Source organism: Taeniopygia guttata, chromosome 17 (genome assembly GCF_048771995.1).
Source record: "Taeniopygia guttata chromosome 17, bTaeGut7.mat, whole genome shotgun sequence".
Taxonomy (NCBI): Eukaryota; Metazoa; Chordata; class Aves; order Passeriformes; family Estrildidae; genus Taeniopygia; species Taeniopygia guttata.
The window spans coordinates 9235079-9247098 of record NC_133042.1 but is presented as its reverse complement, the minus strand read 5'-3'; the positions used below and the strand labels follow the sequence as shown (position 1 = coordinate 9247098).

General features: G+C 53.1%; 1 protein-coding gene and 1 long non-coding RNA gene across 9 annotated transcripts in view; one reads left to right on the top strand and one right to left on the bottom strand.

The window, feature by feature from the left end:
* KCNT1 (potassium sodium-activated channel subfamily T member 1) overlaps positions 1–12020 on the top strand; it is a 75557-nt gene that overhangs the window by 18768 nt on the left and 44769 nt on the right. The window lies entirely within an intron of this gene.
* Positions 7480–10931, bottom strand: LOC140685223 (uncharacterized). Its single transcript, XR_012058519.1, has 2 exons — positions 9774–10931; positions 7480–8254 (listed from the first exon to the last, which is right to left on the bottom strand). It is a non-coding gene; the product is annotated as an uncharacterized lncRNA (long non-coding RNA).

The window sequence follows — 12020 nt, the reverse complement described above, 5'->3', positions numbered from 1 at the left end:
TGCTGCTTGGAGTTTTTTAATTGATGTTTCCTGGTAGCTATTGGTGTGCTCTTGTGTCTTCATCTCAAGGCAGGTACCTCTGGACATTAGCAGGAGAATTAGGAAAATTATGAGAGTAATAGAGCAAAGAAGAAACACAGTTCTCTTGTAATTGTAACTATTATTTTATTTTTAAAAATGGCCATTGCTTTTTTCCAGGGATATTGTTTTCACTGTCAGCAGTGGGCCCTTGCTTGCAATAAAAGAAAGTGCACGTAGCAGGCTGGTGGAATGAGCAGAGGTGTCCCTGGAGTGCTGCTGTGTATGGCTGTGCCCTGAGGAAAAGGAAGAACAACATTGATTTTCAGTTATTTAGTGCAATTTAACACTGTGGGCTCAAATTTCCGTCGCTCCCTGGGGTGGTTTTCTTTTCCCATTTATTTACTTTCCCTTTGGTTTCTTTTCTATTCGTTGGGGGAATGGGCTGGAAAGAGAAAACAGCATTTCAAGGTGTTGAAGATGCCTGGCTGAGTGCAGGGGGAGCACGGGAAGGGGTCTGCAGGTGCTGGGTGAGGTGGGCACGTTCCCAGGGCAGCCCCTGGGGGCTGGTGTTGACCTAACTCATGGCAAATTAAACACTTGGGCTAAAGGAATTGTTTTGCTCCCCTCAACTGGTTGTACAGGACTGAAAGTCCTGATTGAAAAATTTCCTGTCAAGGGAGCACAGAGGGGCATGAGAAATGCTGGAGTCCTGGCTGGGATAAAACTCCTTCCAGGTGTTCTTGGCACGGCTCTGGAGTCTGGTGGGGCATCTCTGGGGCTGCTGGTGCATCTCTCTGCCTGGGGCTCCTTGGAGCTCCTGTGCCTGCTGGGAGAGGGCAGGAGCAGCTCCCAGCTGGGAGCCAGGGGAGAAGCCTGGCTGGATGTCAAACCTTGGCAGGGGTCTCCCAGGGTCTCTTCAGCTCAGGGATGTAGCAGGAGTGTGAGCTGGGGTGCACATTCCTGCTGTTTGTCAGCACAGCCAGGCCCTGTGGCTGCAGGGATCCCAGCAGGGCTCTGCTGCTTGGGGTGAGGCTGCAAGGTCGGGCTGGGACCAGACCTGTCAGCACTGCTGTAGTGACAGCACGGGAAACAACCTGGCAGCTGGAGCTGTAATTGCAGAGAATGCATTAAATTTTACTGCTGTGTTTGCCCACCACCTTCTCTCGTCACAGTTGCATCTTTGTTCCCAAGGGAAATCATTTATTGCTGTTCTGAAGGTGTTGCTCATTTTCCTCTGCACAACCTGCTCGGTGCCTGGCGGTGTGCAGGCAGCTCGGGCATCCCCTGTGGGCAGCCTGGGGGGACACAGAGGTTCCACTGCCCTGTGCCCAGCCCTGTGCTGGTGCCAGCCCTGCTCAGGTGTGAGCTGTGCTCCCTCAGACCCCTGTGTGGCCGTGGGGACAGAGATCAGCAGCAGAGTCTGAATAACTTGGTGTGGCAGGCACATTCTTCTCTCTTTCAGGATTTTTCATAGAGGAGCACAGGGGAAAGAAAGAGAAAACAATTTCTATTTCTGCTCCTTGTTTTGCCCATGTGGAATGTGTTTGGAGAATTGTTTACCTGGGGTGTTGCTTGGTTGGATTCTGGTGAGGATTGTTTGAGCCTGATGGCCAATCCAATCCACTGGGGCTGGACTCTCAGAGAGGGTTTTAAGTTGTTAATTAGTTAGATTTGGTAGTTAGAAAAAGTAGGTTTGTAGTTTTTAATATCTTCCTTTATATAGTATATGAATGTATTATAGTATAGTTATATTTAAGAAATCATTCAGCCTTCTGAACTGGAGTCAGACATCATCACTTCTTCCCACCAGGCTCACCTGCATTTACAATAAGTGAGTGCTGCTGTACCTGCTCCTGTGAGGCATCTCACCCATTTTATTGCAGTCTGTGCAGCAGAGGGGCTTAGACAGGAATGAAAGGCTGGAATTTGAATCCAACCATCTCTGGTTCTGAGAAGTCCCACCAACAGACAGGAGCAATCCTTTACTATTTCAGCACTGCTTATCAAGAGAAACGAGAACACGTTGCCAGGGAAGCCCTGCAGCGAGCACAGATTTCCCTGCCATGCTGCATTTGCCTCTGCTCCACTGGCACTTGTCTGGATCCAGAGCAGAGGTGGAGGTGTTCATGTGCAAATAAAAGACCCCATCGTGCTCCTGGCTGACAGCTCAGAGAGGCTCACACAGCCTCTGGGCAGGGCTCTTGCCAGCTGCTCTCAGGTTGCCCACCAAGGGTTGGCAGCACAGCCTCCCAGTCCCCAAATCCAGAGATTTCCTCCATTATCAGTCCATTAATTTGCTGCATTGCTGCAATTAAAAAAATCTTTCAGAGAGTTCAGAGTTTAGATTCCGTTGCTACGGAATTTAATCAGCTCCATGACCTCATTTCTTCTGTTTGTGAAGCTTTTTGTTGCCATTTTAGCAAATTTATGGCTGGCTGTTTTACTGCAGAGTGATGATCAAAGTCCAGCCCGCTGGAGCAGGCAGGTCCCTGTGGTGCCAGTCTGTGGCAGACTCTGCTCTCTGTGCTGTCCCCACAACCTCAGTGGCAAAGTCTTAAGATCTCCCCTGCATAGCCAGAGGGCTGGAAGGAGATTTTCAGGCTGGCAGATCCCCTGGCAGGTTCAGCATTTCCCTGAGGCAGAAATGCCACAGGTGTTAGCACATTACCAGCAGATGAGAGGAACATTTTCCAATGTTCAGTGTTTTCCAAACTTCTCAAACTCAGAAAACTTGTCCTTTAAAGCCTGAGGCCTGGACTAGTGGGTGAAGCAACTCTTGCAAGCATTTTTCAGAGTTATTTTCTGCTCTAAAACTCCATCAGCCATGTGGTGCAGGGGCAGACGGGCTCTGCAAGGGCCATCCGTGGCTTTCTGGAAGAACTCCAGGAGCTTTGAGTTGGCTTTGCCTCCTTGGACTTGCACTGGGGCCACAATTGCTTGGTCTTACTTCTGTCCTGCTCCAGACAGACCATCTGCTCATCTCCCTTCAGGAGAAAACAGCCTGGAGCTGTTTGCTGACCGTCAACCGGGACATGGAAATGAAGTTTTGTGAGAGGAGCAAAGTTTGTGGATGGGCACAACACCCGGGGGTTGGGGCATCCGCAGGACCATCCCTCTGTGGTCAGTCCCAGCCTGCTGGGTGCCAGCCCTCGGTGCAGGGATGGAAGTTTCTGCAGCCAGATGCATTTTCTGCAGCCAGATGCATTTTCTGCGTGTCGGGGTACCTAGCACTGGTGTTCGCCCCACGTTTTTCCTGTGATGTTTCCCCCCGTGGAACAGGATAAGAAATAGAGAGGGTTGGGTGTGTACCTGTGTTATCCTGCAGGAATATCCTGGTTTTCTCCGTGGAGCTGGGCTCTGCTGAGGTGTTGCCTGCCTGCCCCATGTCACTGTGCCACCGTGTCACTGTGCCACCTTGCCCTTGTGTGTGTGGCACGCTCTGGTGGGATGGAGCTGGAGCTCCCTGGCACTGGGGCTTCTGTAGGGTGAGGAGCAGGGCTGGGACTCTTCCCTCTGCCACCCAGAGAGGGGTTTGTGTCCCTGGCCGGGGGTCTGGGTGTCACATGAAGGGTGGAGCAGATGCAGGTGTCCCCTGTGCTCTGCACACCTCCTGCTGTCACTGGGGGTGTCCATCTCAGACACAGGCTGTCCCCTGTGTGACACCTCTGCCCTGGGGCTGCCAGGGTCTGTCCCTCTCTCCGTGCCCCGCTGCCCTGCTTTGCTGGGCAGGATTTCGTGCTCCTTTCTCACGATGGTTTTTCTGCTGCTCTGCCATCTCACTGCAGAGGGGCCCTCTGGAGGCCAGCGCACTCCTCACTCCTGTCCAGCTCCTCCACAAATCCAGGCAAATTGGCATTTTCTTGTTCTCTCCTGGCCCCTCTGCTGTCACCTGTCTTTGAGCTTTTGGTGGTGGCTTTACGCTAAGCTGGCTGCTGTGGAGTGTTTGTCCCTGAGATGCTGGGTACGCTGTCTGTGGGGTCCAGGGGAGCCAGGAGTGGGTCTGTCCTTGTCTCCTGTCCAGGCAGCCACCGAGGCTGGAAACTGGGACCCTCCACCCAGCGAGGGGCCTGAGGAAGCTGCTGCCACCCTCCTCTCTGCATGTCCCAAACTCCTGGAGTTAAACATGGGTCTGCAGGTTGGATCCTCCCTTCCTTGTGTGCTGTTTTCTCCTCTTCCCACTTGAGAGAACCCCCAGGTTCCCTCAAAGCCACTCCTGGTTTGTGATGAGTTCCTCTCTCCAGGATGGGCTTTGTCCCCCTCCTGCACCTCTGGGGATGGGCAGGGGTGCTGTGTGCTCTCAGGCACTGCTTCAGCAGCAGGATTCTTAAAAAAGCTTCACTTTAAGGTGAGGCCAACCCCAAACGTGCCCTCTGTGAGTGACCGTGACTGGGATCTGCCGGGGTTCATGGGGTTTGGGTGTGGATTTCTTAGGGTGGTGATCTCCCTGTGCCTCACCCTGTGGCTCCCAGGGTCAATTCCCCAGCTCATTCCTATTCCCATTCCCATTCCCATTCCCATTCCCATTCCCATTCCCATTCCCATTCCCGGGCTGTCGGGCTGGTGTTTCCCCATCCCGGAGCGCTGGGGCTCGGCAGAGCGCTGGGGAGGCTGTGGCTGTGTTTGGATTAGACACCTCTGCAGCATTTCCTGCAGCCCACGCAGCCTCCAGAGCAGCCAAGTGTGGCTCTGCAGATGCAGCAGCTCCTCCAGGCAGGAGCTCTCCTTGCTGGGCCGTGGGCAGAGCCACGGAGCTGCTCCACCAGCGACTGGTGGCAAAGGCACGGCTTTCCTTCAGCTCTCTGCTGCAATTTCTGCCTTCAGAAGTGGACTTTGCCAAAGCTGCTCCCAGCCCTGCGTGAGCCTCAGCACAGGGCAGTGCCCCTGTGGCTCCAGCACCCGCTGCTGGGGTGCCAGGCAGCAGCTGGAGCTTGGTGGCTCCGTGCAGGTACGTGCCACCTCCCTGGTGGCAGGAGCTGTCAGGGAAAAGGTCTCCTCTGTCTAGGAGAGACGAATATTTCTGGGGAGCAGGTGGTGAAGAAGTTTAGCAAATGTCAGCTTGAGACCTTGCCATGCTGTGGGCAGGAGTGACACTGCTGAGAAATGTGTTATCCTGACAGAAAGCAGGAAAAAAATCCCCCAGGGAAATGTTTACGGAGCGAGGCAGGGCTTTGCCAAAAGTGGGCGTTTTTCCAGCACGGAGCCTGATGGAGCGTGAGCTCCCCGGAGCAGTGGGAATCCTGCTCCAGCTCACATCACTCCTGCCTGCCCGAGCCACTCTGCCTCAGTGCTGAATGCCTCAGTCCTGCCCAGAGCAAGTGAAGTCCAGAGTGGCCTTTTCACTGATGCACCGTGTTGGTTTGGAGGTGAGCAAAAAGCTGTTTAAACAGAAAAGGCACCTGCAGATGGGTCCCACATACAGCTTTTCAGAGCTAAAACACCACCTAAATCTCCTTTCAGACAAACTCTGTTTGTAGGGCATTGCAGAAACAGAGAGAAACTCTTTGCCCAGTGTCCAGCACCGATGTGTGAAGTGCATAACTGCATCTGGGCTGAGAGCTCCGTATGGGAGTATTGTTTGAAAATGTTTTCATTTAATAAAATGGGTGGTAATTGGCTCTTAGAAGAGAGTTTAATTGGAATAATTGGCATGGACACTGGTGTTAATTTAGTTTGGTGTTTCTAATGCACAGTCACGGTGTTTGCTCAAGAACAGAAGTGGGGATTAGGTGGTGCCCATATTTCTCAGCAGGAAGTTGCAGCTGGGCTCTGGGAAGGCATTTATTGGAGGAAGCTGTTCAGTTACTGTTCCTGAAGTTGGATTTTGGAGATGGATTTTCTTCATTACAGTTTGATGCAATCACACCCACGCCGCTGAGAGTCGAGGCCTTCTCTGACACTTCAGCTCCCACTTCAGATGATTTGGGATGGGTCTTTCTGCTCGTCTGGAGCAGCTCCAGCTCCTTGGCACAGGGACATCCCTGTCCTGAGGTGCTCACACACACGAGTGCAGGAATGGCTCACACATGAGCCAGCTCACAAGGAAGGGGAAGTTGGTGTTCTCTACCCAGCCTTTCATCCCTGCTTCTCTCAAGTCTCTCAAGACCCATCAGTTCCAGGTCAGTTAATCAGCACCATGAGGTTTTTCTGTATGGAAAAAGATTTTACAGTCTCTTTCCAGAGTGGAGATACCTCAAGCTGTCATCTCAGAGCTGTTCAGGGACTGCCACGAGCTGGAGGCTCTGCTGCAGGAGCTGCTGCTCTGTGGGGTCACTGCGGGTGTGAGATGGTCACACAAAAGCTCCTCAGCCTCTTCCACAGCTGTAGTTTAACAATTTCTTCCTTTTCATCTTCCTCCAAAATGCTTTTAAAGCTCAGTATTGTCACTTTGTTTGGATTCTTCTCACACAGTGACTGCACTTAGAACTGCCCAGTGTTGATGGGGAGATTTATTGCCAGCAGCTATTGTGTGAAGATTGAGAGGAAAAACAATTTTCCAGGCAGCTCTTGTTAGGCCTCTAATGGGAAATATTTCTTTCGTGCTAAGAACTTGTAAATGGTTTTTAGTGGTGGATGCTGTGCTCTGTGCCTCAGGAATGTTCAGCCTGCCAGGGTTCAGCAGCACAAATGCTTCTGCTTGCAGACATGTGCCAACCTCACTGCACATGAGGACTACATTCCCTCCCAATGGTGAGAGTTAAAAACAAAACCTACCAAAAACTCTGGCAAAGAGCAAAGCTTGGATCTCAGAGCCCAGGGAGTGAGTGAGGATTGGGATTTCACCCGGAGGGAGGAGGCAGAGAAGGGATGTTCCTCTCCATGACAGGGAATTGTGAGACTGAGAGCAGAGGCTGGCTGGGTCCTGTGCCCTGTCCCAGCGCTGTGTTGGGATGTGCTGCTGGAATCCCTGTTCCCTTTCAAGGAGGAGAATTCACAAGAGGCACAGCGAGTGCTGTGTTCCAGCACAGGTTAGTGAGCACAGGAGAGCACCGAGATCCTCTTTGGGACCTCACAGCTGCTTTTACTGAGAAACTTTGGTGAGCTGGAACAATTACCCAAACTTTTAAAGCCTTTTTTCCCCCCCTCTAAGCTTTTTATGCTCTGTTTCCCACAGACAGATTTTAGGGAGAGAAAGGAGTACAGCTGAACATGCTGGTGAAGATATTAATCATGATATAATTCAATTTTAATTCCATTAGACACCTTTAGTGATCAGGGAGTTTCTCACTTGGTTTAATCGACTCTTTTCCAGATGATGAAGCTGCAAGCTCTGGCACTTGTTATAAATGTCTGTTTATTAAACCATCCTTTGTCCTAAAAGCCTTTGCCTGGCCGGCATGGATATAAATGGAGAGGATGATGTTTGCAGTTCAGTCTTTAAGGAGACACTGTGTAAAAAATTCCAGCCTTCTCTTTTTCACTTTTGTGTCTTTATGTGAGAGATAAGAACAGGCCAAGGCATTTTTTTTTTTGCTGTGCTTTTTACTATAAATGTTCGAGGCAGCCAAGATCTGTGAAATAGCATTTGCTGTCACACCAGCTCCTGGAGTGGATATTCCCTTTCCACAGATGATTTGGTCATGGCAGTTGAACCAAAAGCTGATGGGTAGATAAGGCAATGGTTGATAAGAATTTAAAATCTTTTTGTGGCTTTAGTTCACCTTTGGCTCCTGCCCTGGCTCAGCAGGCAGCTCTGACATGTGGGGGAAATTCCAGGAGTTTTCGTGCAAAACTTCTTGGAGCCTCTTCTTCAGGGACACAGTTTCACACATCCTTGCTTTTTCCTTTTAATGCCTCAGGGCTGACCCCATTGTTTGGCTGAGAGACGGGTTTTTGTCACCTCCAGGACAGCAGCAGTGTGATTTGGGCATTGCAATCCCCTGGCTGCAGGTGCCTGAGCACTTCACCTGGCTGCAGGTGCCTCCTGGCTCACAGCAGAACCCACAGCTACAGCAGGATGTTGATGGGTAAGCAAATCTTTCCTCATTGAAGTTAAAATAAGAAACGTTCTTGGAGATCAATGGTCTGGCACAACCCCCTGTTCTAGTCCTGCCCACACAGCCTGATGAGGCTGTCACAGACTCCGTGGAGTTCATGCCTCATTTCTGCAGCACACTGTGAGTTCCTCTTTATGGGGACTTGCCATTTGCTCTGTCTTATATAATGTATTACAAAAAGAATGCTGAGAGAAATGAAAAAATGTATGGGAAATGGTACCTGGCATCATCCAGTGACCCTGGGGAGGGAAGAAAATGTTATTACCATGACACATAATTGGTAGTGCTGATGGAGAGCCCCAAAGCCAAAATTTCTTCTTTAAATGTCAGTCATTTTCCTTGGATTTTTTTAGAAGTTTTATGGAAGTTTTTAGATGCTAGAATTCTCCACATTTTTCAGCAGAAACCCTTAGCACCATTTAATAGGCAGACACCACTCTGCACCACATTACAATTTCAATACTTTAAAAGCAAAGCTGCTGCAAGAACATATTGAAAAGGGAAAAAAAAAAAAAGGGTTTGGAGCCTTTTAAAACCGCAGAGTGGGAATCAGTGTGGCATTTTGAAAGTCCCTGTGAAATCGCTTCCTGGTGAGCTCTGCCAGGCGGCTCTGGGGTGTTTGCAGCAGCGAGGGCGCTCCTCTCCATCCCAGCACCGCCGGCTCCTCCGGGCACTTTGCTGCTGGGCACGGAACCAGATTGCAGAAGGGTTGGTGCGGGGTGTGGGGGGAGCAGGGGGCGCCTCTCCAGCCCCCTGCCACATCCCCTGGGGGAAGCTGGGGTGAATCCGGGGCAGCCGGGTGTCCCCTGGGACTGTGGCTGCTGCCTGTCCTGCCCCTGGTCACCGAGGGTGCCCAGAGCATCCCTGTCCTTCCCCCCGGGGCTGGCTCAGCCCCCTGCGGGAGGAGGGCACCGAGGGGGCAGCGAGCAGCGGCTGCCGGCGGGGGAGCAGCGGGACTCCGGGATAGGTTTGGGTGCTGCCCTGGCACTCCCCAGCTCCTCCGGGATAGGTTTGGGTGCTGCCCTGGCACCTCCTCCCAGCCAGGTTTGGGTGCTGCCCTGCTCAGCTCCTCCCAGTCCGGTTTGGATGCTGCCCTGCCAGTTTCCCAGCTCCTCCCAGTGGATTTGGGTGCTGCCCTGGCACCTCCCCACCTCCTCCCAGCCGGGTTTGGGTGCTGTTCTGGCACCTCCCCAGCTCCTCCGGGATAGGTTTGGATGCTGCCCTGGCATCTCCTCCCAGTGGGGTTTGGGTGCTGCCCTGCTCAGCTCCTCCCGGCCAGGTTTGGGTGCTGCCCTGGCATCTCCTCCCAGCGGGGTTTGGGTGCTGCCCTGGCATCTCCTCCCGGCGGGTTTGGGTGCTGCCCTGCTCAGCTCCTCCCGGCGGGTTTGGGTGCTGCCCTGGTACCTCCCCAGCTCCTCCCGGCTGGATTTGGGTGCTGCCCTGCCAGTTTCCCAGCTCCTCCCAGCCGGGTTTGGGTGCTGCCCTGGCATCTCCTCCCAGCGGGATTTGGATGCTGCCCTGGCACTCCCCAGCTCCTCCCAGCGGATTTGGGCGCTGCCCTGGCAGCTGCCCTGCGCATCGCCGCCTCCCTCCCGCGGTGCCCGCCCTGCTCCGCTCCAGCGCAGCCGGGGCTGGCTCAGGCTCGGGCAGCGCTGCCCGGCCCCGGTGCCCGCTGTGCCCAGTGCCAGCCCTGCCCGGCCCCGCTGCCAGCCCTCGTTCCCTCCTGGGATGCGCAGACTGACCCCGTTATGTCCTCACCTGGAAAAGTGCCTTGGCCGTGCCTCATTTCTGCGCTCTGCCGGGAGACTTCTCATGCTTCCCTTGCAGTTATATATTTAGATTTTACCCGAGGGCTTTTAATTTCCTGGCTGGCTTGAGCAGCTGCGACAGGTACACACTTATTTCCCCTTTCCCCCCCGGCCATTTCAACCTGCCAGCGGAGCAGGAGGGGACTGGGAATCACCGAAAGGCTTCAGGGTCGCATTGCTCCGCTTGGGAGCCTGCCCAGGGCACGCAGGAGTGGGAAGGGTGGCAGCAGCATCGTGCCTCTGTGGGGAGATTTGCTCAGCAGCTGCTCGGCCGGGCTCTATTTCTCCTTCTTGGCTTTGCAGCTTTCGTGTTCCTCGCTGATGAGCCACACTTAGAGAGGTAAAAATGCCTTTGCAAAGGCTGCGATGACAGTTTTGGGATTCAGCAGTTCCCTAAGGGCTGCTCCGACTCCCGGGCAAGGGGAGCTGCCCCCCTGCTCCCCGCCAGCCAAACAAAGGGGTTTTCTTTGGGAATCGCCCCCATCCATGAGGACACGGCTGCGGGGCACCCACTGAGCCCCCAGCACTGGCAGCAGCCTCCTGGCTCTGGGTGGGAGGGAGATTTCGGGGTCCTGCTCATATTACTGGGCAGTTTCTGGAGTTCTCGGTCCTCTCCTTTAAGCCCTAACATGTGGAAGTTGTCAGCATTTGAAATGTTAATGCAGAGTTCACTGGCAAGAGGAGAGAAATCAAAGGCTCGTCTGGTATCAGCCCGTCCCCCTCTGGGCTCACAGCCTGCCTGCAAGCTCTGGATGTGTTTTCTTACTTTACATAATTTTTCCATCTCTCTCCATCAGCCCAGCTCTTCAAAGGCTTCCTTCTGTTTCCAGCTCTCTTGCAGCTGCTAAATACACTCTCTTCTGTGCTTCCCAAAGTGTTCCTCCTTCCCCAAAACTCCATTGCTCCAGTTTATTGGAGGAGTCTCCCAAACTCTGCTGAGGAGCTGCTGCCTGGAGCTGTTGGGTTGTGCTGCCAAGGCTAAATGGGGAAAGTGAGGGAATAAAACAGAGGCAGTGAAATTCTGCCTGTGTCCCACAAATCTTCCTGGTGTTTGCTGTGGCCCCCTTGGCCAAAGGTCTCTGCAGATGTGTGGTGGTGTCAGTGAATATCGGTGCTCCCCCACTCTCCTGGTGGGCTGGTTTGGTTTGCCAGGATGCCAAGGACCCCCCAGAAGTGTAGGGGGGATGGAGCAGCCCCCCAGGCCCACCCTGGATCCCACAGAGATCCTTGGAGGTGAGTCCCCTCCAAAGGTGGACGTGGCTGTGGCTGAGACTCCGGAATGGAGAGAGGGAATTTGGTTCTGTGATTTTGGCAGCAGCACTCGGCCCGGCTGCTGTCCCAGCCAGATGCTGTGAGGACAGAAATCCCTGCAGTTTGTGAACTTTTCCTGAAATGCTTTTAATGACAGTTTAATAATAACACTTAGTGCTCGGTACAGAGCTTCTCACCCCTGGAAGCGCAAGGCTTTCGTGAGAAGGGTTGGGACCATTATCCCCCCTGTGAGCAGGGGGGAATAGCTGCTTTTATTTGTGAGCCTAATTATAACAAGTGGAATTAATCAACTTTTCATATGAATGGCGTTGCTTTTTAAAGACAAATGTCAGAGAGGAGTCCTAGAGAGCTCGAAGTGGTGTAGATCCATCTGATGGCTTCTCAGGGAACTCGTCAGAGCCTGTGGTGCAAAGGCATTAACCCTGCCAAGGCAGAGGGAGGAGGGCAGAGAAAGGTGAGGCAGGGCACAGTGTGGCTTTGCTGGTGCCCTGGGTCCTGCTGAGGGGGCTGTTCTGAAAGCTGCTGCTGCCCCAGCCCTGTTGTGGGTTATTCCCCCTGTCCTTCCCCTCTCAAGCTGCTCAAAGTCCCATTGCTTGGGAATATTCTCCCAGCTCCTGAGTGTCCTCTGATCCTTAGTGCTCCCTGTGTAGTGCATGGAGAAATTCCATTGAAATAGTTCCTTTAGTCATTCATTAGTTGCTTAGTGGGAGGACTCAAAAGAGGCCATAACCTCTTCCTGTGAAGTCACTGAGTTTTAAGTGTTTTCCCCCTCTTCTCTGTCCTGTTCTACATCCCCCTGGTGCACCCTGGCCCTCTCCAGCCTGCAGGGAGCCCAGGCAGGTGGAGGCGGATGTGTGTCTGTCCCAGGGGATCAGCCCCAGCTCACCTGGGTGCCCCATGGATGTGTGTCTGTCCCAGGGGATCA